At 49.0% G+C, this 25,261-nt stretch overlaps 1 protein-coding gene across 2 annotated transcripts in view; it reads left to right on the forward strand.

Annotated features, from left to right (window-relative positions):
- Positions 1 to 25,261, forward strand: part of ITSN2 (intersectin 2) — a 1,173,023-nt gene that overhangs the window by 721,243 nt on the left and 426,519 nt on the right. The gene's annotated exons all lie outside the window — the stretch shown is intronic.

The raw sequence follows: 25,261 nt of genomic DNA on the forward strand, positions 1-25,261 counted from the left end.
TTTACCGTGCTCCCCTTCGGCCTCACCAGTGCCCCTCGGGTGTTCACGAAAGTGATGGCGGTGGTCGCAGCTCATCTGCGCAGATCAGGGGTTCCAGTCTTCCCCTATCTCGACGACTGGTTGTTGAAGGCGGGCTCGCCCCAGGCAGTCGTCTCTCACCTCCAGACTACGGCGGATCTCCTGCATTTGCTGGGGTTTTCCATCAACGTGCCGAAGTCACACCTGAGTCCCTCTCAGAAGTTCCTCTTCATCGGAGCGGTTCTCGATTCGGCGCAGTTCCGGGTCCATCCACCGGAACAGCGGGTCCGGGATATACGGGCCCTGATTCCCATCTTTCGGCCTCTATCCCGGGTTTCGGTCAGGCTAGTGTTGCGGCTTCTGGGGCTGATGGCCTCCTGCATCCTACTAGTGCATCACGCCAGGTGGCGCATGCGGGCTCTGCAGTGGGACCTGAAGTTTCAGTGGACCCAGCATCACGGCAACCTGTCCGACCATGTCTTGATCTCGGAGGGCACTGCACAACAGTTGCAGTGGTGGCTCACGGACCGCGAGTGGGTCAAGGGCAAGAGCCTCTCCCTTCCCCAACCGGAGCATGTCGTAGTGACGGATGCGTCCCTCCTGGGATGGGGTGGCCATATGGGAGAGGCGGAGATCAGAGGCCTCTGGTCTCCGGCGGAGTCTCGTCTCCACATCAACCTGTTGGAGTTGAGAGCGATCCGGCTTGCACTGAAAGCCTTCCTTCCCTCTGTCAGGGGAAGTGTCGTGCAGGTGTTCACGGACAACACCACCGCCATGTGGTATTGCAACAAACAGGGCGGGGTGGGGTCGTGGACCCTTTGTCAGGAGGCTCTGCGCCTCTGGACATGGCTGGAACACCAGGGCGTCACCCTGGTGGTTCAACATCTGGCGGGCTCTCTGAACGCCAGAGCAGACGAACTCAGCCGCCGGTGCATGATGGATCACGAATGGCGTCTGAACTCCGAAGTGGCGCAAGGCCTCTTTCAGCAGTGGGGAGAGCCTTGGTTAGATCTATTCGCCACCGAAGAGAACGCGCAATGTCAGCAGTTCTGCGCGTTGGAATTTCCAAGGCGGCACTCGCTCGGTGACGCTTTTCGTCACGAGTGGAGTTGCGGTCTGTTGTACGCCTGTCCGCCTATACCACTTCTGCCCAGAGTGCTGAAGAAGATCAGGCACGACCGGGCCCAAGTCATCTTGGTGGCTCCGGATTGGGCACGAAGATACTGGTATCCCGAGCTACTCAGTATGTTGACCGATCCCCCGATACGTCTGCCCCTTCGGGAGGATCTTCTGTCGCAGCAGCAGGGGACGGTCCTCCACCCGAACCTGTCCAGCCTCCACCTCCATGCGTGGAGATTGAGCGGCGGCAGTTGATGCCATTTGACTTGCCTCCTGAAGTCTGTGATATCATTCTGGCAGCCAGGCGTCCCTCCACAAAGTCGGTATACGCCTGCCGGTGGAACAAATTTGTGGCATGGTGCACAGCAAAGGCTGTGGATCCCCTTTCCGCCCCTCTTTCTGAGGTTCTCCTCTTCCTTCTTTCTCTGGCCCGGCAGGGCTCTGCCCTGGGCACCCTGAAAGGTTATCTTGCTGCCATCTCCGCCTTCTTGCGGCTTCCTGATCAGCCTTCTCTTTTCAAGTCCCCTGTGGTTACACGCTTTCTCAAAGGCATTACACACACGTTCCCTCCTGTCCCTTTTGTAATGCCTCAGTGGGACTTGAATCTGGTATTGACATTCCTGATGTGCGCTCCCTTCGAGCCTCTTCACAATTGCCCTCTTCGTCTTCTAACTCTAAAGACTGCTTTTCTGGTAGCCATCACCTCGGCTAGACGGGTGAGTGAGCTCCAGGCTTTATCTTCAAAGCCTCCTTTTCTATCTGTTCATCCGGACAAGGTTGTCCTTCGGCCTCGTCCCTCCTTTCTTCCTAAAGTGGTGACTCCATTTCACCTTGGGCAGTCTGTCACCTTGCCCACCTTCTTTCCGCCTCCGCATCCTTCCAAAGAGGAAGAGAGGCTCCACCGTCTGGACCCAAAACGTGCGCTCTCCTTTTATCTGGACCGCACAAAACAGTTCCGGGTGGACGACCAGCTTTTTGTTGGGTACGTGGGCGCTAAGAAGGGGAAAGCTGTGCACAAACGGACCATCTCTCGGTGGGTCGTTTTGTGTATAAAAATTTGCTATTCCTTGGCTAAAAAGGACCCTCCTGTTGGGCTGCGCGCCCATTCTACTCGGGCCACGGCGGCTACTACTGCCTTGGGACGGGGAGTCCCTTTGCAGGACATCTGTCAGGCGGCGACGTGGGCTTCGCTACACACGTTTGCCAGGCATTATTGCCTTGACAGCCAAGTCCGGAGGGATGGCTTCTTTGGCCGTTCTGTCCTCCAGGACTTTCTGGTGTGATCTTGGTTCGCAGACCCACCACCGGGGATGGTATTGCTTGGGTATCTATTCTAAGGTGAGGAATCTAACTAACGTGTTTCTCTCAGATGAACAAGTTACTTACCTTCGGTAACGATGTATCTGTAAGAAACATTAGTTAGTTAGATTCCTCACCGACCCTCCCATCCTCCCCGTTCTGCGAACTGACATCTAGGGTTAAGGTTGTCCTTTCAGGCCCCTAGATTTTATTTTTGGCACCAGTGTCGGTCTTTGCATGGCTCTGCGTTCCTGGCGCGGAAGGCTATGTACAAGAACTGACGTCAGCGCGCGAGGGCGGCGTCTAAGTACTCCGACGACGTCATCCCGGCGCACGACGCCGACGATGGACGCGGAGCCGCAGACGACGCCTAGCGACGCGCAAGGGGTATTGCTGACGAAAAATCTTCCGGATCCAGTCTGACGCCTGGGGATATTCTAAGGTGAGGAATCTAACTAACTAATGTTTCTTACAGATACATCGTTACCGAAGGTAAGTAACTTGTTCATTGCTGTCTTTCATAAATAATTAATTGAATGTACTGTGTAGAGAATTTATTTTGCCCCCTGACACTATAGTCCTTACAGTGTTATTGTGATTGTGCAGTATTATCATTTATATTAATTCCTTATTATCCACTGGAACCTTTGTCTTTTTACATTACGTAATACCCTGGTTCCTTGTGAGTAGGGTTCCCCTGTTGTTAGTAGGAAATCATTTCAAGGACATTTTTTAAATTGTTGACACTTTTACCTCCCCCGAAGCCTGCCTAAGATATAAACCACCCTCCTCAGGAATGGTGTGAATGACTTGCCCTTTTCTTTCACGAGAAAATGGCAGCTATCCAGGCCATCCACCCTTCCCCGGAGAGGAAGGTGGCGCCTTGGGTTATGGCATGGACACTGCAACTCCCCGGGTGAATTTGGGAGTGAACATTCCCGAGATGGCTTAATTATCCCCCCCTCACTAAAGATAAAGCCATTTTTACTTAGAGTCCTTTTCTCCTGTCGAAGACTCTTTTTGAGAATTGAGGTGCTTCAAATCAGGCTCTCCATCGGATCCAGGTCCCACCTTTATTCTATCCAAAGTCGCAGAGGCTATCAACCCACTTGCAAATCAGCTTTTCAACACCTCTCTCTCATTAGCTACTTTTCCCAAAAAAATGAAAGCAGGCAAAAATAGTACCTCTTCTAAAAAACAAACAAAAAAAAAACAGGTCGACCCCACTGATCCTGCCTTATACAGACCCATCTCTCTACTTCCAGCTCTCTCGAAAAAACTTGAAAAACATGTAAATCAACAGCTATCTTCCTACTTAGAAACCAATAACCTGCTACATGCTAGTCAATTGGGATTTCGCCCAACTGTAGTACTGAGACAGCATTGCTGGAGGTAGTAGATTTTATCAGACTTGGGGCCTCATGTAGGTAGCGAAATACCGGTCGGTAACGGCCGATTTTCGGTAAATATGCCGTTACCGACCGGTATGCAGACAAGTGAGATGTAGGAGTCCAAAAACCACTGTTCGGTAAATATGAGGCGGTAAATACCGATTCATAGTTACCGAATACATAATTAACGAATCGGCAAATATGAAGTGGTAAATATGAAGTGGAAAAAATTAAAATGACATGTAGGAGCACTCGGTAATTAAGAAATCCAAGAAAATCGGTAAATAAGAGTCGGTAATTAACACGGATTGAAAGCAGGTGGTAACCAACAACAGTGCAGCTAAGCAATCCCAAAATGCAACAGCGTGGACACCCTGGCAGCTATGTACGTCATTGCAAGGCGCCTACGTCTACAGGCAGCAGGACTGAGGGTTTGGCGACGGAAGGAACGCATCCACAGACAGCGCATCACACTATTCCAGCTGACTGATGCAGAGATACATGAGAGGCACAGGCTACACCCCGAAACCATCATGGACTCAATCAGGGACCCGCACCCACTCCTGGACCAGCCAATAAGAAGGGCGCACGCCATACCCCCACATGTGCAGGTGCTCTGCAGCCCACATCTGCTGGCATCCGGCATTACTCAGGTGGTGACAGCTGCGGTGGGTGGTGTATCCCAGAGTTGCCTGTCCCGTTCCTTCAGGAATGTCTACCACCATTATATTGGCTGCATTGATGGGACACACTTCCCACTCTGTCCACCAGCTGACACAGAGCACATCTACAGGATCAGGAAGTCCACCCACTCCATCAATGTGCATACCGAATGGAATGATGTTGTGAATGGTCCCGTGGGTGGCAGAACCAAAAGGTGCGCGTATGCTATTTACAACGAGGTCTGCAAGTTGTCGCACAGTGAGGCGGCTTCCAGACTGAGAGCTATTGACCAAGCAAACATGGAGAAGGCCTAAGCCGTTATAGATATTAGCTCTAGCACTCTCACTTCTAGGATTCATACATGAGACAATAGGCACATGCAAGTACACGGCGCATGCAATGTACAAGCCCCGATTTTGGCGTGCGTCCTACGAGGTATCCCAGTGCCTGTGATTACACCTTCTTTCACTGTGCTTGCAAACGGTATCCATTTAATTATGATTAATGAAGTCTGCTGCGGGATGTGAGTGGTAATCCCGTACATAACTGTCTCGCATGAAGTTGTCTGCTGCTATACTGTTCTTTTTCCACCCCCGCATGGGCGGCGGGATGTTTCCATCTGGCCCTCGATTCCAACCTTGAAAGCAGAGTCCAACAAGTTGAGCAGAATAGAGCGCCATTGTCCCACAAAGAGATGCCTTTGACTTCCTCTCGTGAAATATTTGTCCTTCACGTTGCTACTACGCGCACTGAGGAACAGGCGCCTCTGAATACTGACCTCCCCCTGCATTTCGGCTCTTTGATCCAAAGTATTATCAATGCCTCGTCCACGACCGGCCTGGCTCAATTTTTTTTAACATGTGGGGCTCGGGTCTCGTGACCTCTTTCCAAACTATTTTTGGTGTAATTCCGGCATTTGTTCATTCACTGTTCTCGAGCATCTTTGGAGGTGTTCCGCTGCTTCTGGCGCTGGTGGCAGGTGTGCTGCTTTTACTCTTCATACTCCGGAATGGCTGCTCCTTATGTGCCACACGAGCACCTGTCCCGTCTGCATCTTCTTCGTGATAGGATGCTTGACTTCTATGGTACTTTGCCATTGGCGACTTTGAGCCTGGCTTATGGATTATCCTTCAGGTATTCCTACTTCACCTGCGTACAACCTGTATTACACTGCCTGGATTGTCCCTTTGAATGGCCTCTGGATTTGTGCTTGACCAACATGGTGTCTCCGGTGCCGGATTTCGATCGACTGATGCGGCCCTTAGTGTCTCACGAGTTGTCCTGTTCTGGTGTCCGGATCATGGCGTGTGGAGCGGCGCATGGTATCCTGGGTCATTGGGACATCTCAGCGGCAGCCTACGACTTCTTGTCCATGAGCTATTTGGAGGAACATTCCGGGTGCCCTCTGATTGTGCTGGAGGCTCCGTTGGTTGGAGAACACGTATGTTCCTTTTCTTTACTCAATTGGATGGCTGAGACTTTTAGTGGCCCTGGAAACGATTGCTTGTTGGAAGCCGTGGCCACATATGCTGCCTATACATTCATGGATTAACTGGATTGTCGTCCATTGCGCCTGTGCTACTGGACAGCACCCTGGCGCAACATTTATTTCTTTTATTTCTCGTTTTTCTCTTCCTGATGGTCTGCTTGAGTTTTTTACTATACTTGCATTGTGTTTTTTGGAATTGTATGCTGCAATTGATTGGACTGTAGGACTTTGGCGCTGCATTGGTTACGCCCTGTTCTGCTCTGACGAAACTGAACTCTGCGTTCTCTCTTTTCTTGCCTATTACATATTGCTACGCTCAAGGGGGCGTGTAGTGAGTTCTCCCTGAATACGTACATGCATTGTTCAGTTGGCATAACCAAGTTGAATGTTATGTAGCCATATTTGTGTCTTTGCACACGACACTGCGTTTACATGTTCTTTCTTGAATAAACTGCTGACTCGAGACTTCCTTCAGACGAGTGCATTCTGTTGTTCCCATCCCAAGCTCTGCGCAGCGACCTTGGTCTGTACATGCTGTGACACACAGTCTGGAATGTTACACAATGCATGTTTTCCAATCTAGGTTGTTCGACCCACGATTTAGCCATGGCACACGCGCAGCTGCACATACCTGACAGTTGGTGCTTTCCATAGCTCAGACATCATGTTTATTATTCAGACCGAAGACGAGCCTTCCTGCGAGGAGACTCCTGATGCTCCTGTGATGTGATTTCACTAAGCTGATCTTTGTGGTATGGGGTCCCCTATTCAAGCCTGAGAGACCTTCTGTAATGACATGATTGTGATATTGGCTACTTAGTTAAGGGAAGGTGGTAGTATCCTCGGTATTTTCCGATTCGCTAAATACCACCTCGGTATTTACCGATTCGGTGGATACCACCTCGGTATTTCCCGATTCGGTGAATTCCGATTCGTATTTACCGACTGTTACCGAATCGGTAACTGTTACCGAATTTTTACCTACATATAACTTACCGGTTCTAATTTACCGATTCGGTACGGCTCGGTATTTATGAACCGGTAAAATTTATTTACCTACATGAGGCCCTTGGTCTGGATGCACGTAATAGGGCGCTGCTGGTTATGCTAGATTTATCAGCCGTGTTTTATATTATCTCTCACCACATCTTACTGGCCTGTCTCAGTTCGGTTGGAATTAGAGGGGAGGCCTGGAATTGGTTAGCATCCTCTCTTGAGGGGAAAGAACTAGAGGTACGGTGCCCCCATTTCTCTTCCAACTCTCGTAAATTGAGTATGGGAGTGCCACAGGGCTCGGCGTTGAGCCCCACACTATTTAATGTGTATCTCACCCTCTTGGCAGCCCTGTCAGAATCACTAGGAGCCAAAATTGTGTCATATGCTGATGACACCTAACTGCTGTTCTCCTGGAAGAACAGTGAGGCATTTCCAGGTGAGAAAATCCGAAATTGCCTTAGTGTAGTTTTTCGGTGGCTCTCTTTAAATCAACTCAAATGCAGTGCTGGGAAGACCGAGCTCCTCTTCTTCAGTCAGGAAGCAAAGGTATCTTGGCAGTCTTTCTGACCAACTGATGCCTCCCCCGCTTGCTCAAAACCCATCGGTGAAAAACGTAGACATTAAATTTGATGGACAACTGTTGTTTCGCACCCAAGTCAACTCAGTCTGTCTTGCCAGAGTTCCGTGGGTTAAGAAGCCAATGTTCCTGGGCAGATCTTTCTCTCACACACGTAAACAAAAGGATCCACCCGCAAGTACAATAGATCAAGAGACTCCCGTTCATACCATGTGTGTCCCACGGTCGTGGAGAATACACATCAGTTGTTAAAATACCCCTCACACACCAAAAGGGCCCTTGGTGTCATGCTTCATCATAGGGGTCTTCCCGCCCCTCTACGGGACGGGGCGTGCTACGACCAACGTATACGTGGGAGCACTGTTCTTAATGAGACTACTATGTGTAGTGTAAGGGTGTGCAAGGAAGGGTCAGGAGTGAATGGAGAGTGATTTAAAAAATACCTGGCTCTCTGGACTAGGAAAAAAAAAATGTATTCTGCCATCTAAGCTGGTATTAGTAAAAAGGTGGGGGTGGAGGGTGTATGCCTCAATGAGCTTGACCTCCTGGTGTCGACATGTTTCGAAGCTTCCCCATGCTTCTTCGTCAGGACCTAAAAGATCCCTTCCAACGACGCACTGTGATGTGGTAAAAAATAATAGGTGAAAAAATCAAAGAGGAGGTAAATAGCCTCCAAGAGTTGGTAACGCCCCAATGGGTCTTATATACTCCTTTTAACCTAAAAGGAGAAAATGGTATGAATGAGAGATACACAAGACATTTTTGTAAAATGGATAGAAGTTCATTCCGTCGTGTTAGAACAGTGATCTGAAAAAGGAAGTGAACGATGATAGTCTTTTAACGCTATTCATAACGTTATCACGTGATCTGTGATAAAAATACTGTGTGACACACTACATCAAAAACACAACATAACAAAACAAAACATAAAACACACACTCTACTCAGAAAGGAAACGAAGTTCCTGTAGGGCGAAATATAATAGTGGTTGTTTGCATGCCCAACAAAGCAAAAAGTAAAACATACTTGCTGCAAAAAGAACAATATCCTCATGAGCTCAATTACCGAGTGGTTGGAGTGCCAAAATAGGCTACCTAAGTAACGGGAGAGAGGAGACTGTAATCCAATCGTCAATATTACAAAATACCAAGATACATCCTCCACCTGCCGGCTGTGCCGTACTTACGCCTCCAAGGATCAGTGTCCTGCCCAAATAACCACCCCGGTCGGCTCCGTCGATAAAATCAGACTGGAGACTTCGTAGTTTAAATACCCACACCAATCAGGGAATACGCGCCAAACAGCCCCGTGTGACGGACCAATAGAAGGCAACCTGCTGGCAAAGTTAGTGGAACCCCTCAGGCGCTGCTTAACGGGACCCGGATCCGGAAGTTAAAAGCGGCCGGGTCACCGTGGTGAGATCGCAAAGGACCCCTAGAGGGAGAGAGGTGTCTATGTAGGATGCCTGATAAAACGGTGACGAAACACAATTATAAAGCGGGAAACATGTCCCAACCTGCGTAAATAGACAGGCAAAATCACCCAGATTTCGGGAGAGGGGGTTAAGTGTAAGAAAAACAGATAAACTGGGAAAGGGTTCAGATGTCCATATATCGGTAGAGAAGTGTCTCTAGGTGTCTATGTAGGATTCCTGAATAACATAGGGACGAAGAAAATTAATAAAAGCGTGAAACAGGTAGGAGATATGTCCCAACCTGCGTACTAGAGATACCCAGCTGGTACATGGCTAAACCAACAGGGGCACATATATATCAGATAGGCAATGCCCACACGAATAAGAAGGCCACTACAGGGTGGGCCTCTGCTGTGGTCAAAGAAAGGTATTGACAAGTGCATGAAGAAAAATTACACAATTGTCCTGGAGTGCTACTACACTGGTTCTGGACAGGCCCGGGGGGGCATAACAAATGTGTGAAAGGAATAGTCTCGTCAGGTGGGAAAACAGATAGCTGAACAGTACTCAGTCAGGTATGATGTTAATCAGACTCGGAACTGATTCCATGGTATATCCTCATTTAATCCATGGATATGTGTTTTGAGACGGAACACCCATCGCTGTTACTTCTCGAGGAGGCCGTGTTCGTTACCCAATTGTTCTATCACTGTCCACTGTAAATCGTCTATACAATGTCTTTTGGAAATATAGTGATTAGACATTTTGGTAGTGCTCCTACCGCATCTGACATTACTGCGATGTTCGCCAATACGTACCTTGATTGGTCTGGATGTCATCCCCACATACTCAAGGCCGCAAGGACAAGTGATTAAATAGACAACATTTTTACTATTACAATTCGTGAAACTTCTCTGGTCCCACTCATCGCCATTCCGGAATGTAATGTGTGTACTTTTTCTCGTCAGATGACAGGTGCTGCAGTTACCACAGGGATGATGCCCTTGTACTGGGGGTAGTAGACCAACAGGTCTTGGTCGAGATGTGTTCTTTGGTCTTGTATGAACAAGCATGTCTCTCAGGTTGCGTCCCCGCTTGTGAGCGAACATATGTTTTGTTATGTTCAAGCCGCACCACCCCAGTTTCCACGTCTGGGAAACTGGGGTGGTGTAGTGGGCAAAAGAACGATGGATTTAACCCAGATCTCTTGACTGGGGGAGAATGTCTGCATTGTCAGCATTCCGTCCATCATTTGTTTGTTGTAACGCTTTTCGCCCTAAGTGGGATGGGTATTCCCAGACGTGGGACCCGTGCTCACTACGCCACTGGAGTCAAGCTATCCTGGCTGATGACGGCTGATAGCCAGAAACCGGTCCTAGGATGCTTGATTCCGGTCCAGGGAAGACATGGCTTGGCAGTTCGGGCTGGACTGTTCCCATGAGGCACAGGGTCAAGACTGATTTGCATATGGCCATGTCTAAACTGGGGTGGTGTAGTGGGCAAAAGAACGATGGATTTAACCCAGATCTCTTGACTGGGGGAGAATGTCTGCATTGTCAGCATTCCGTCCATCATTTGTTTGTTGTAACGCTTTTCGCCCTAAGTGGGATGGGTATTCCCAGACGTGGGACCCGTGCTCACTACGCCACTGGAGTCAAGCTATCCTGGCTGATGACGGCTGATAGCCAGAAACCGGTCCTAGGATGCTTGATTCCGGTCCAGGGAAGACATGGCTTGGCAGTTCGGGCTGGACTGTTCCCATGAGGCACAGGGTCAAGACTGATTTGCATATGGCCATGTCTAAACTGGGGTGGTGTAGTGGGCAAAAGAACGATGGATTTAACCCAGATCTCTTGACTGGGGGAGAATGTCTGCATTGTCAGCATTCCGTCCATCATTTGTTTGTTGTAACGCTTTTCGCCCTAAGTGGGATGGGTATTCCCAGACGTGGGACCCGTGCTCACTACGCCACTGGAGTCAAGCTATCCTGGCTGATGACGGCTGATAGCCAGAAACCGGTCCTAGGATGCTTGATTCCGGTCCAGGGAAGACATGGCTTGGCAGTTCGGGCTGGACTGTTCCCATGAGGCACAGGGTCAAGACTGATTTGCATATGGCCATGTCTAAACTGGGGTGGTGTAGTGGGCAAAAGAACGATGGATTTAACCCAGATCTCTTGACTGGGGGAGAATGTCTGCATTGTCAGCATTCCGTCCATCATTTGTTTGTTGTAACGCTTTTCGCCCTAAGTGGGATGGGTATTCCCAGACGTGGGACCCGTGCTCACTACGCCACTGGAGTCAAGCTATCCTGGCTGATGACGGCTGATAGCCAGAAACCGGTCCTAGGATGCTTGATTCCGGTCCAGGGAAGACATGGCTTGGCAGTTCGGGCTGGACTGTTCCCATGAGGCACAGGGTCAAGACTGATTTGCATATGGCCATGTCTAAACTGGGGTGGTGTAGTGGGCACAAGAACGATGGATTTAACCCAGATCTCTTGACTGGGGGAGAATGTCTGCATTGTCAGCATTCCGTCCATCATTTGTTTGTTGTAACGCTTTTCGCCCTAAGTGGGATGGGTATTCCCAGACGTGGGACCCGTGCTCACTACGTCACTGGAGTCAAGCTATCCTGGCTGATGACGGCTGATAGCCAGAAACCGGTCCTAGGATGCTTGATTCCGGTCCAGGGAAGACATGGCTTGGCAGTTCAGGCTGGACTGTTCCCATGAGGCACAGGGTCAAGACTGATTTGCATATGGCCATGTCTAAACTGGGGTGGTGTAGTGGGCAAAAGAATGATGGATTTAACCCAGATCTCTTGACTGGGGGAGAATGTCTGCATTGTCAGCATTCCGTCCATCATTTGTTTGTTGCAAAAGCATATGCAGGCTCTTCAGTGAGATTTCAAGTCTCAGTGGTCCCAGCATCAAGGGGACCGGTCCGATTTCATCCAGGATTTGGAGGAGACTGCAAAAGATCTACAGTGGTGGCTGCTCAACTCTAATTGGACACCTCTTCCTACCCCTTCCAGAGCTGACAGTGGTGACAGATGGGAAGAGTAGAGGATCAGAGGATTACTACTGTCCATCAAAGGGAGACTGTTTCAGGCACTGATGGATAAATTAACTGCCATTTGGTATTGCTACAAGCAGGGTGGAGTGGGGTTGTGTATCCTGTGCCAGGAGGCCCTGCACCTCTGGTATTGGCTGGAACATCAGGACATTTCCCTGATCGTACACCACCTGGCAAGATCTTTAAATGCTAGGGCAGACTAACACAGCTGGCAGCGCCTAGCATATCACGAATGGCAGTTAAATCAGGAGGTGGTGCAGGGCATCTTCCATCAACAGTGAGAACCCTGGCTCCATCTTGTCTCCACCACTGAGAATTCAGTGTCCACACTTTTGCATGTAAGAGTTCCCAAGAAGGCTCTCTCTCGAATACTCATTCTGCCTACAATGGATCACAGGACCCTTCCTGCAGCTACCTCTCCTGCTCCTAGTTCTAACGAAGATCAGGAACGACTAGAACAAAGTCATCCAAGTAGCGCCGAATTGGGCTAGGAGAGTGTGGTACCCAAACCCTCTGGACAAGAGCAGATGTCCTCTGATCAGGCTGCTGATTTGGGAGGGCAGTTCTTGCAGCCTAATATGTGAAGTCCACACCTGCATCTGTGGAGGCTAAGTGGCGGCAGTTGACTACATTTGATACCTCTTCCGAAGTAGTGCATGTTATCCTCACAGCTAGGCATCCCTCTACAAATTCTGTGTAAACCTGAATTCTGGGACATGGTTGTGGCCGGGTGTGGAACCAGTAGGATGGACCTGTTGCACGCCAAACTGTTGGATGTTTGTCTTTGACCCAGCAAGGAGGTGCAGGCTATCTGTTGGCACTTTAGCTCTTTTCTCCATTTGCCAAAACCAGCCAGCCTTGTTCAAATCACCTGTTATGATGCGATTTCTCAAAAATGTGACTCATGTTTCCGCCTAAACCCATTATGATGCCACAGTGGGACCTCAATTTGGTCCTTACTTTTCTTGAGTGCATCCTTTTTGAGCAGCTGCACAGTTGTCCTCTACATCTCCTGACCCTGAAGACTGTATTTCCCTTCGTGAAAACTTAAAATTGGCGCATGAATGAGCTTCAATCTTTATCAGTCCAGCCACCCTACACCACTTTCTTTCTGGACAAACTGGTTCTGAGGACTAGAGTGAACTTCTACAGAAGGTTGTGACTCCCTGACACGTCTGACAGCCCATCACTCATCCACGTCATCGTTTGGGCCACAAAAGAGCACAAAACATTTACATCAATATAAACAAAGACCATCAAGTGGACAATCATCTCTTTTTGGGGTTCTCCAGGGTGAAGAAGGCCAAGGCAGCGCAGGAAAGGACTTTGTCCAGGTGGATAGTCATGTGCACTAAGATCTGCTATGTGTGGGCCAAGAAGCAGCATGTGGAAGGATGGAGGGCTCATTCCATCATCCCAGACTGCAAACTCTGCGTTCGCAGGTGGAGTGCCTGTCCTGTATTTTTGTGAAGGCTGAAACGTAGATGTCAGGGCATTGTGTCTCGACTTGTTTGATTGAGCCGAACAAGTTACTTACCTTCAGTAATTCTCTTTATAGTAGACACTCTTTCTTACCGCAGATTTCTCACCATACACTTGACTCACCTTTCTGGAGAATTGACTCTTTTCCATCTTAATGGGCTCAAATTTGAGATTTGCACACTGGCACAAATAATTTGTTTTTTAAACCATTCCTCCGAGTGTGCGGACCGATAAAGAAACTGACATTAGCATGCTGGGGTGGCACTTATATGTGGCACAGCTGTCATTTCCGTGGTGAACAGGAGCTATGGTGAAACAACTTCCTGATTTAGTCTGGCACCTAGGGATATTCTAAAGGTAAAGAAACTGTGGTTAGGTAGATTATCCAGCAGTAAGAGTGTTACAAAGGTAAGTAACTTGTTTGGTTCAAACAAATAAGTCGGGGCACAATGCCCTGATGTCTCTGGGCATATATTGCTCTAGTTATAATAAGTAATAACTGCAGTATGCTTTACCACACTAATTACTTCTGGGCCTGTGCAGTGCCTCAAAAATGCTTCCCAGAACAGGAGGACCCTGGTCTGGGATGTTTAGCTACAGGTCACAAATCTGATTCTCTTTAGGCGCCTGAATCACTGCCCAGAATGGCCATTTTCCGGTGAATAATGAAGTAGCACCGCTGTGATTTGAAAATACTGCCCCAAATGATCTGGTCAGTGTGGGCATCTATTTGACTAGATGCGACACCCGTGATGATTTCTATAGTAGTGAGGAGTTTCAGGGACAATCCTACATCTCCCAATGGTCGACAGACTGCGGAACACTGGTGCACAACTTTTGCAGCTGCCTGACTGAAAACGCCTGTAGGAATCAGATTGATCACACTGCACAATCCAACTATAGTACACCAAAACCATAATTTATTTACTAACATGCGTTAAGGAGACAATGAGGAAACCACACCAAACAGGGTACTTGTTTGCTGATGGAGAAGCAGAGAAATTGAGGCTAGTCAAGATATATTACGTATATGGATATGGATTATGATTGGATGTTAATGACACATTTTTTCGAGTGGTTCATGGGAAATGTAGAATTGTTGTTGGTATTTTTGTGGCTGCTGGAGAATAAAGTGGAGAAGGAAAATCATAATCTTCGCCTCCGGTTCTGCCATGGAATCAAAAGAAGCCAATACTGCAAAACTACGATTACAGGTAAGTAACATATTTCTTATGGTGCAGAAATAAAGTTGTGGATAAATCTTTCTCTTAGATAAAGATGTTGCAAATCATTTGTTTGTCTATAGATGATATGGGTTCCTCAGAAGGGCGAGATAGCGAAAGAGGAAATTTGGAACCCTGGGATATGCCTAGCAATGTGGCCTCCAGTTAGGTTTACACCAATTATTACTGAATCCTTGAGTAAATCTCTACAGTGCAAATTAAGTGTAGACTTTAGCCCACCTCGTAGGTATTGATTAGCACGGTCAGTACCCAGAGTTCTTTAAGAGCACCTCCTCTGAATCTGTAATACCTAAGTAGAAATATATATGGGCAGTAAGTAGTGTGTCCTTTTTGGTGCTCTACGGCCCTCACCTTTAACAGCTGCACATAGTCCCACACGCAATACAATGCAGCACATCAGTTTACTATTCAACTTCTTCCTCTTTCAGCTGCTCACCAGTACATAAATGGAACTAAAAAGAGAAAAGGGGGCGTAGCCAAGAAGGTGGGCGGGTGAGATGTGCTTCTTGATTTCTCCATCTCCGCGGCCAATCTGACCCACTTTCACAGCCTGACACCGGGGGTGCTGCAAATTCCCCAGTGAGTTCCAGCCAGGGAAAGTCCATGAATGTCAACGGGACGAGTTAGGAGGCGGTCTGCGATGTAGCACCTTCTCTTAGAGCTGATACGTAAAAGGAGAGCAGCGTGGCCCGCTACAGGATGGTGCCACAGACGGTTTGAGTATGCTGAGAGAGCGCCTTTTGGACCCTGCCTTGTTCACAAGGGGCGGCACCACTAAGGCGAGCTGAGGGGCGCCTCTCTTCGATGGACATTTCTGTAGGCGGTAAGTGCAGACTACTTCTGGATGCCTCCGGCCAGCTTGCCCCACCTGTCTGCCACTAGTGGCCGAACGACGCTGGAAGGCCTGCTGAAATCCAGTACTGGGACTGAGGGACCAAGACCTGCGGGAGGCCCCCACTGCCCATTGAACTCGGCCTGGCCCTGATGACCCTGCAGTGGGGGACTCCTACCTAGAGTGTCTAGAGGGACCAGCGCCCATAGTGCTTTGCCAGCTTCGGCCCCCTCCCGGTGTCGGGTACGGAGGGTGGTCATATGTGAAAAGTGGCTCCAGGCGTAGCAAGAGGCTCAGCCCAACCAATGCATGAGATACCTCTGTGCCCTGCGTGATCCACCCTGGGGATCCACCCTTGATGACAGTGCTAAGGGCGAGGCCCCGGTGAACCCCCCTGCATCATGTTGGTTGAACGGGGGCGCCTAGTGCCTGGGTCTGCTCTCGCCTCATGGAATATACTGGACGCACCCGCATCGTCTGGGCCCTACATTGCTGGGAGTTACTCCGGACTGCTATTGCCACCTGGGAAGCCCCCGCTTTACCTTGGATCATCCTGATCTTTGTGTCCTGGGAAGGATACCCTGGGAGACAGGTGCCTCGACCCTCCTCTTTGGCGCCCTACAGTGCTATTGAAGTGTCCCCTTGAGACACGGAGACCGAGGGCCATGGCTGGGCTGGTCCTGGCGCTCCTGGTCGCACTCCCGGTCACCTACCTAGATTGGAGCCTTACTTCAGCAACACAGATCATGCACACCCTCTCCCCCATGGATCGCTCACAGGTCACAACAAGGACCGTTTGCAGTTCTGACACGACTACCTAGCCTTGTGTCACTGACCACAAGAGTGTGGCACCAATTGCTAGTGCCCATTGAACCTGAGACCATCTCAATTTGGGGACTACACTGTTTGACAACTACGCGGTTAGTCTCTTTATTGCCCATCTCAGGGTCTCCTTCCTGCATCCAGCCCACTGAGCCTGAGATCACGGGTGATCTGCGCCTCTCTTTCTTCAGCCTGTGCCGCACTGCAACTCAAGCTATGGCAACTGGATGGGGGAAGAATGATAGCACGCTGAAAGACATGCTTACTAAGCCTGCGGGGACACAGAGCAGTGACCCCCCACCATCCTCAGACTCGGAACCCACACTAGACGTTTGTTCTTGGAGGCCCTTTTTACTTCCCTCCGGGAGGATCTCCAGACCCTCAAGAAAGATCTCTCCAATGATCTTAAAGAGGCCCACCATGACCTGGAGAGCCTGAGTGACAGGGTTGCCTCCCTGGACGATCACAACACAAGCTGAGATGAGGAGATCAAGAAGTTGGAAACAGGGGGTTAATCTGACTCGGGGACCAACAGTTCAACCTGCAGGCTCACGCCGAGACTTGGAAAACCGGTCGAGGCATAACATTATCCCCATCAAAGGCATAACTACCAGGGCAGAAGGAGCTGATATAACTAAGTTTGTCATTGACCTCTTCCAGTCAATTCTGGCGGCACCACCGGAGCTGGATATCAAGATTGACAGAGCACACAGGGTAGGCCCCAAAAGACCAGACTCTGCACCTCAAGCGGATAAATTGATGTGTCTACGATTTTCCACTGAAGGTACGTATCCTTTGTGAAACCAGAGATCAACACCCAATAAAGTTTAGGGGACACAAGCCGATGCTATACCAAGATCTAGTAGCCTCCACGCATTAGAAGCGCAGAGAATTTGAGCCAGTCACGGCCCATCTCAGGAGTAAAGGCCTTCCATATTTATGGGGGCACCTTTTCCGGATTATCTTCCGCCTAAATGGCAAACTACACCAACTCCAATCTTTTGAAGATGCATGTCAGCCTCTCGGCATTGATGACACCCCTCTTGTTGACTTCCCGCCCAGCCAGCAACAACGATTGGCTTGCAGACATCACAGAGGGCAGGATACCAGCGCCTTGTCCATGGGACTCCATCCTAACTTGGCTACCATGGCCAAGGAGAGGCAGGCCGTGCTAGGGATGCTCTCCAGTGACACCGCTGGTGTAGATGAAAGGTGATCCCGGCTGTGATGATGTCTTTTCATTTTCTAAGGGGGTTGGATTGGGTGGGTGGGTAAAGGGACAGAACTTCCAGGCCACTACACATTCCCATTTGATCCTGACGATTGGCTCTATTGAAGAATGTTTTATTTACTGTTAACCTTGTTTCTTTCGCTCTTAAAGTTATGTTTGGGGGAACACGTAGATAGTGGCCTTTCTTTGTCACACCAGCAGGCTTTTCTCTGGACCCCTCAACACTCGTGCCATGCGACACTGATGAAGACATGTATCTTATATACACTGGACCTCATAGCTTACTTATCGCCCCTGTGCCATACACGATAATATATAGATCCTCAACCTTAATATAAAGGGTCTTAATAACCCCGTCAAACTGTTTGCTGTTCTGTCTTATCTCGAGCACTCTGGAGCGCACATCTGCCTTCTCCACGAAACACCTGGTAACGCAACTGGCACAAGCTGCAATGCCTCAACAGTTCTTTTCATCCAACCTTCTAAGACCACGGGAGTAGCGATACTGGTAACCCGCTACTTACAGGGCAAGATAGGTTCAAAACAGGCTGAAATCAGAGGTAGGTTATTGACCTATTCAGTGACTCTGAGCACCTATACCTTCACACTGGGGACTATTTACACTCCTGTTGAGGGACAATAACACTTCCTGTGCCACGCAGTGGCTGAAGTGATGTCTACACAGGACCATTTGGTACTCTTGGTGGGGTAATCTAACGCTAGTGTTTAATATTGACCTGGATAGATCAGCGCAGCATCAAGGTCAGACAGTTGGGTTCTGTCGGTTGAGGGGGCACTTTGGCTGCGCAAGATGGGCCTGGAGGACATCTGGCGAACGTTACACCCACACACAAGTGATTATACATTCTTCTCCCTTATACATAAGACGTACACCCTTATAGATCACTTTTTGGGCATGACTGACCTCTAATCTATGGTTACAGGCTCAGAGATAGAGCCCCACTTCCTGTCTGACCATGCAGTGATGTCCCTTACATTCCCACCAACGCTGCCTTCACCCAGAGTCTGGCGAATGCTGGAAACCCTCCTCCATAGACCCGCAGTTGTCAAGCAAATTAACAAGGCCCTAACAGCCTTTTTAGCAAAAAACAACACTGTAGATGTCCCCATCTCCACACTTTAGGAGATCTTGAAAGTGGGTATTAGAGTTGAATTGATTGCTATATCCACCATGGACAATTAGTTCATCTGATACGAGAGAGCATCTGACCCGTCGGGTACTGGAGCTCAAACGTATTCACAAGCATACTGATGCTCCCTAAGTTTGGCGCCAGTGAGAAGCTGCTCGGACACAGCTTGCGGGTATTGATTCCGAATATGATGCTCTTAGGCTACAACGCTCCTTTTACATCAGAGGGGACAGATGCAGGCACCTTCTGGTTAATAGACTGAGGCTGCAGAGACAGGCACCGGGGGTCCATTCTGTTTTAGTGGCAGACGTCTCTAAACTTACCGACGACACCTCAATCGCTTCCGCTTTTCAAAACTTCTATAAACAGCTCTAACCGGAGCAAACTCTCCCACCGAGGGCCCAGAACATTATCTTCAAGGTGCCCACACCTCGAGACTGACGAAACTGGTGACTGACCTTGTACGTCCAAGTTGGATTGAAGAGGTTATCTCTGTTATCGCCCAGCAGAAACCCCTAAAATCACTGGGCCCAGACGGATTCTCTGTGTCATTCTATACGACTCTCGCTCTCCTCTTCAACTCCATTAAGGACCCAGACTCAATCCCCTCCATTGCCGTTATCCCGAAACCGGGCAAAGATAAATGACATTGTGCTGCCGCCCGATATCTCTTCTTAATATAGATATCAAGCTCTTCACAGGCATATCGGCTGCTCGTCTAGTCCCCCTCCTACCAGACCTTATTGTCTTGGACCATTCGGGGTATGTACCACATCTCCAATGCATCAGTAACATAAAACGCATTATTCATCTCATCGACAAGGCCAAACGTTCGAATCAGGAGTGGATGCTTTTGGCCATTGATGCTGAGAAGGCATTTGATTGGGTTCATAGGCCTTATCTAGATGCAACGCTTAAACATTTTGGACTCGGCTGGAGATTTTGCTCGTGGGTTCTCAGAAATTATGACCACCTGCACGCAACTATCAAGTGAACGGGCAGGCCTCGGCTTCGTTCCTCATTTGCAGAGCCACACAGCAGGGTGCCCCCTTTTGCCCCCGCTTATATGAAGCCCTTGGTCAGCGGTTTCGGGACAATTCCAGCATTAAGGGGATTCCTTTGGGAGGAGAGGAGCATACTATCAGCCTTTATACTGATATTGTACTGATGGCCTTGGAGGATCCATCCACCTCACTCCCGGCCATTTTGGAGGAATTGGAGGCCTTTGGGCTGGTAGCAGGATTTCGAGTCAATGTCCACAAATCTCAGGCCCTAAATCTCTTACTCTTGTTAGCCATGGAGGTGACCGCTTCCATCCCTTACTTAGGCATTCAGCTTACCCGCACGGCTAAGGCGACCTCATCGCTCAATTATAAGGTCCTACACCAGCAGATTAAAACCGAACTGACCAAGTGGAGGCCATACTGCCTCTCTTGGCTCGGTCATGTGGCTGCCCTAAAAACTTTGCTTCTGCCAAAAATGGTATTCCTCTTTCAGGCCTTAGCAGTGGAACCTGAAGCTGGTACCAATCCAAGCTCCACAATGTGATATGAATCGCTTTGTGTGGGCGATAGTTGCTTCCGAATGCAGAAAGGGTAGAGTTATGGAACCCAGGAGAGGGGGGATTGGGCTTCCCAAATCTTTTACAATACTACCAGGCAGTGCAACTTCAGTTCCTACTCAGTGGCCTAGAGAGGGGTCAGAAAAGCACTTGCTTTTCATGGATGGAGCAGTGGCAGGGCAACACTTTCTACGTAAGCATGGCCGACCGAGGAGCCTCTACCTATCGCCGATTACCAACACCACATTGGAAGTCTGGATCAATTGAGTGAATGGAAAGGCCCGACTTCCTTCCCATCCCAGTTGACACCCATAGTGGGTAATGTGGATTTTACCCCGGAGATTAATCCAGTAAAATTCTAGCACTGACAGCACGCTGGATGCCAGTCCATAGGTCATTTTTTTTTATGAGGAAGGCCCCCTGCCTTTTGATCAAATTCACTCAGATTATGCTTTACCTGAATCGGAGAGGTTACACTATCTCCATATCCGGCACTGGCTGATGCAGCCTAACTTACTGCCTTTGAAAAATGGCTGGTTACCAAGATGTCAGATAGACACCTTATCACCGGACTCTATGGCCGCTTAAATCATGCCCCTTCGCAGACTAAACCAACAGGCCAAAGGCGTTGGGAACTGCACCTGGGATGCTCACTGACTCACAAGGAGTGGGAGGGAATCTATTATTGTGCGTAACACACCGCCCTCAATACGGCAAGCATTGAAACTGCCACCAAAATAGCCACCTTTTACGAACTTTTCTAGTGCCCCTTGACGGCTTTGCTATGACATTCAATTAAAATTGCTCTCCAAAAGCAGACAGATTTGTAGTATTGTTGTACTATCTTTTTGCCAAAACTGATTCCCCTCCGAAATTGCCAACCTTCAAAATTGAGAGGAAATGTTTTCTTACTGTCACTTGGTACACTGTGTATTACACTAAATGCCTCTGTAAATATATAAAAAAGATATATTATTTATTTCATCAATATGACAAAAATTCTAGATTCGTGTAAATCACCTCATGATTCACATTTGCTTTACATAATTTAAAAGACAATAAACATTAAAACAGAATGTTGCCCATTTCAGTAAAATCCATAAACTTTATCTTTACAATTTCTCCACAGTTAGAAACAATGGAAATAGAAATTAACATTGTATATTTTATCTATGAAATATGAATTATGAGGTGATTTATGAGAATCCTAAAAGTTTGTCATATTGATTAAAGAATATATTTTTATAAATATCCACTAGGTGTTTTTTGTAATACATGTGACAGTAACAAATTTCCTTGAATTCTGAAGGTTGGCAATTTCGGAGGGGAGTCACTTTTGCTGATTGATATTAAAGCCCCATACCCTTCGACTTAGAGCGGTTGCTCTCTTATGAAGTTATTATTAGTACTATCTGTTTGCTCATGTAAATGTAATGTGTGACTACATTCCCCTTGAAAGAGGATGGATTTAACGCATTTAAAAGTCACTTGTCTGCTTCCTGATGCTGCCAATGGTTTGCATCATACACACTCAAGAAAGCAGAATCAAACCTCATAATCCTCTCATTCAAACCTTGAATGCCATGTGGTTGCAGACAATAAAGTGGAGTAGTTTGATTTAATCTGAATTGAGACCACCAGTTCATTTAACGGAGGGCACTGATTGATTAAGTCCCTTGGTGGTATTTATATCTGTTCACTACCGGCCAGGGAATTATTTAAACAACAGTTATAGCTGTGGAAATTCTTCAAGTGTTGAATCATTCGCTCCTTCAAATACACTGGAAGCCAGGAGTTCTGATTAGTAATGTCTTAGCACTGTCGGCAAAGTTGAACAGGTTACGAATAGTAATGTTAAAAATTAAAATCTTTCCGAGAAAGGGGAGCCTCCCAGACAGGTTTGGGTGTTTCAGTTAACAACAATATGGACGTGGAACATGAATGGGCTTGACAACAAAATCAAACATACATTCGTACTACACCACCTTAAGAGGCATTCGCCCGATGTAGTCTTAATTCAGGAGTCCCACCTGCGTGGCAACAGGTGTAAGGCCCTGGATCGTTTTGGGTATCACATGGTGGCCCATTCGGAGTTCACGTCAGGTTCACGGGGAGAGGGCATCTTAGTCCGCAACACCCTACCCATGGTAACTTCGGGCAAATGGACTGACGATGTGGTTTGCTTGGCCACGATAGCGGGTAAATGGGAGGGGCGTACTGTAGTTTTCTGCTCCTGCTATGTCCCGCCGGGCTTACACTCCTCGACTCTCCCACGGGAAGGCTCCTTCCTGACTGATCTTCCCCCGGGGGGTCCTCCTGATTGGTGGTGACACTAATGCAGTTATGGATGCAGACCTGGACCGGTCTAGTGCTGGGTTGGGCTGTAGGGGAGAGAGGGGCCTGGACGGCTTTGTCACGGTTATGGGGCTCAGCGTCCTGTGGTGTACCCACAACCCCTCACACAGACAATACACGTTCTATTCAGCCCGACACGGGTCTTTCTCACGACTAGATCACTTCTTCACCCGCACTGACCAGGTGGGCGACTTTGCTGCACCCCAGATTATGGCCCGTGGGATCTCTGATCACTCCCCAGTAAGCGTCATATTGAGGGGCCCGGTGACTAACAGGGCGCCTTTTCCAAGGATAGAATCGGGGCGCCTGGGAGACCAGACTCTTGGGGATAAGCTCCGGGAGGGTTCCCGTTTATACTTTGAGGAAAACAGGGGCTCGGTTGACTCCCATATAACGCTGTGGGAAGCATTCAAGATGGTGCTGAGAGGGCAGGCTCAGGCACTGATTGGGGCCCAGAAAAAGGAGGAATCCATACAGATTAGTCCACTAGAAAACGAAATCGAGCAATTGGAACGTGATGTTCTCATCGACTTACCTGGTGACCTCCGCCATAGATTGACACTCAAACAGAGGGAACTTTGAGCCCTGGCTGAGGGGGAGGCAAGAGCCTATGCTCTCGCCACGCTTCATCGGATATACGACGTGGGCGATAAAGCCTTGCAACTCCTGGCGTGACTTGAGCGGCGTGACAGGGAGCGTTCCAGGGTAGCCGAAGTGCGAGATGTGTCAGGGTCCCTAGTGTCCACCAGCACGGGCATAGCGAAAGCCTTTGTGACCCACTTCGAAAGGGTATATTCCCCGGTCTGCACCAGGGCGGAAAATGACTGCGCGGAGTTCCTACGAGACTTTGCGCTGCCCACGCTATCCCAAGACCAAAGAGATAGCCTGGACGCAGACTTCATGTGGGAGGAAATGGGGAAGGCCCTCAACTCCGTCCAATCTGGAAAAGCGCCTGGACCCAACGGGCTTCAAGTGGAAATATATAAACGACAGGCGAACGTCGTTATCAAACCCCTTCTCCAGATGTATTCGAGGCGCGCGAGTTAGGTAGGCTCCCAGTCGACCAACGTGAAGCCATGATTGTGGTCATTCATAAAGCAGGGAAGCTGGGGTCATTCATAAAGCGTGGAAGCCGGCGGACCAATGCTCCTCGTATCGCCCTATCTCACTCATCAATGCGGAGGCCAAACGTCTGGCCAAGGCTCTAGCGGACAGATTGGTGACTGTTCTTCCAGACTTGGTGCACGATGACAATCAGGATTCATGCCCCGTAGGAGCACTCGCCACAACCTTAGACACCTGTATGGTGTGCTTTACATGACCGAAGACGTGGGGTGCACACAGACGGCATTGATAGCATTAGATGCCTCTATGGCGTTCGATAGCATTGAATGGCCCTATCTGTTCATGGTGCTCCAGAAACTGGGCCTTGGTCCGATCTTCTGTAGTTGGGTGCGCCTGCTCTATGAGCAACCTACGGCCCGGGTGAGGGTCAATGGTGCTGTGTCCACGGTTTTCCCTCTTAGGAGGGGTACCAGACAGGGCTGCCCCCTGTCCCCCCTCCTTTTCGCCCTGGCCCTAGAGCCGTTGGCTCACTGGATCAGGAGGGACAGATTGTTTTGGCGCTCACTGACGAGTGGGAGGAGCGTATTTCTTTATACGCTGATGATATTGTGCTCTACATGGCCAGACCGTACTACTAGATAGTGCAGGCGCTACACCTCTTCGAGATAATCGGCAGTTACTCTGGCTACACAATCAATTGGGCAAAGTCGGTGATTTTCCCACTGTCGGGCCCTCCCCCTCGGATCCACACTAGGTGTCCCGCTTCCATGGCGACTATCGGTTTCAAGTACTTGGGGATCTACGTCGCAAGGGACAAGGAGGATTTCCTTGCTAGAAACCTAGAGCCCCAACTGGCTCACCTAGGGGCCAAAGTGAGCCACTGGAGATCTCTGCTTCTCTCCCTTATGGGCCGGGCGGCTTTATTTAAGATGCTTGCGCTGCCGCGGCTCTTATATATCCTACAGAATACACCGTATCATATCCCTCCGGGTGTATTCACACGAATATCGCAGGCGGTACGGACGTTGCTGTGGGATGGGGGCAACCCGAGGATAGCGCTGCCCAAGCTTACTAGACGGGTATATGATGGTGGACTGGTGCTTCCAGACTGTATTATGGGCCTCACAGCTCCAAGTATTCAACGATTTGTATACACGGACACTTCTGAACCTGCCTACAGGGTCGATAGGCTGATCATGCCCCGGGGAAACTGCGAGCCCTTTCTTTATGCCCAGAAAACACAAAAGGAGTGGCCTGTGCACACGAGGGTGGTTGTTCGTGTTAGAGAGAGGCAAACAAGTTTCTGGGATGGACAGATACGCTTGCTGGTAGAACCCTCTGTGGCTCAGGGATAAACTAAGTGAAGTGACACACTTGACAGGCTTCAGGGGGTGGAAGCTAATAGGTATTGAATACTTAGGTGACGTTTGGAAAGGTACTGCCCCTCGATCCTTTGCATACCTTAAGAAGGAATAC

Source organism: Triturus cristatus, chromosome 6 (assembly GCF_964204655.1).
Source record: "Triturus cristatus chromosome 6, aTriCri1.1, whole genome shotgun sequence".
Classification (NCBI taxonomy): Eukaryota; Metazoa; Chordata; class Amphibia; order Caudata; family Salamandridae; genus Triturus; species Triturus cristatus.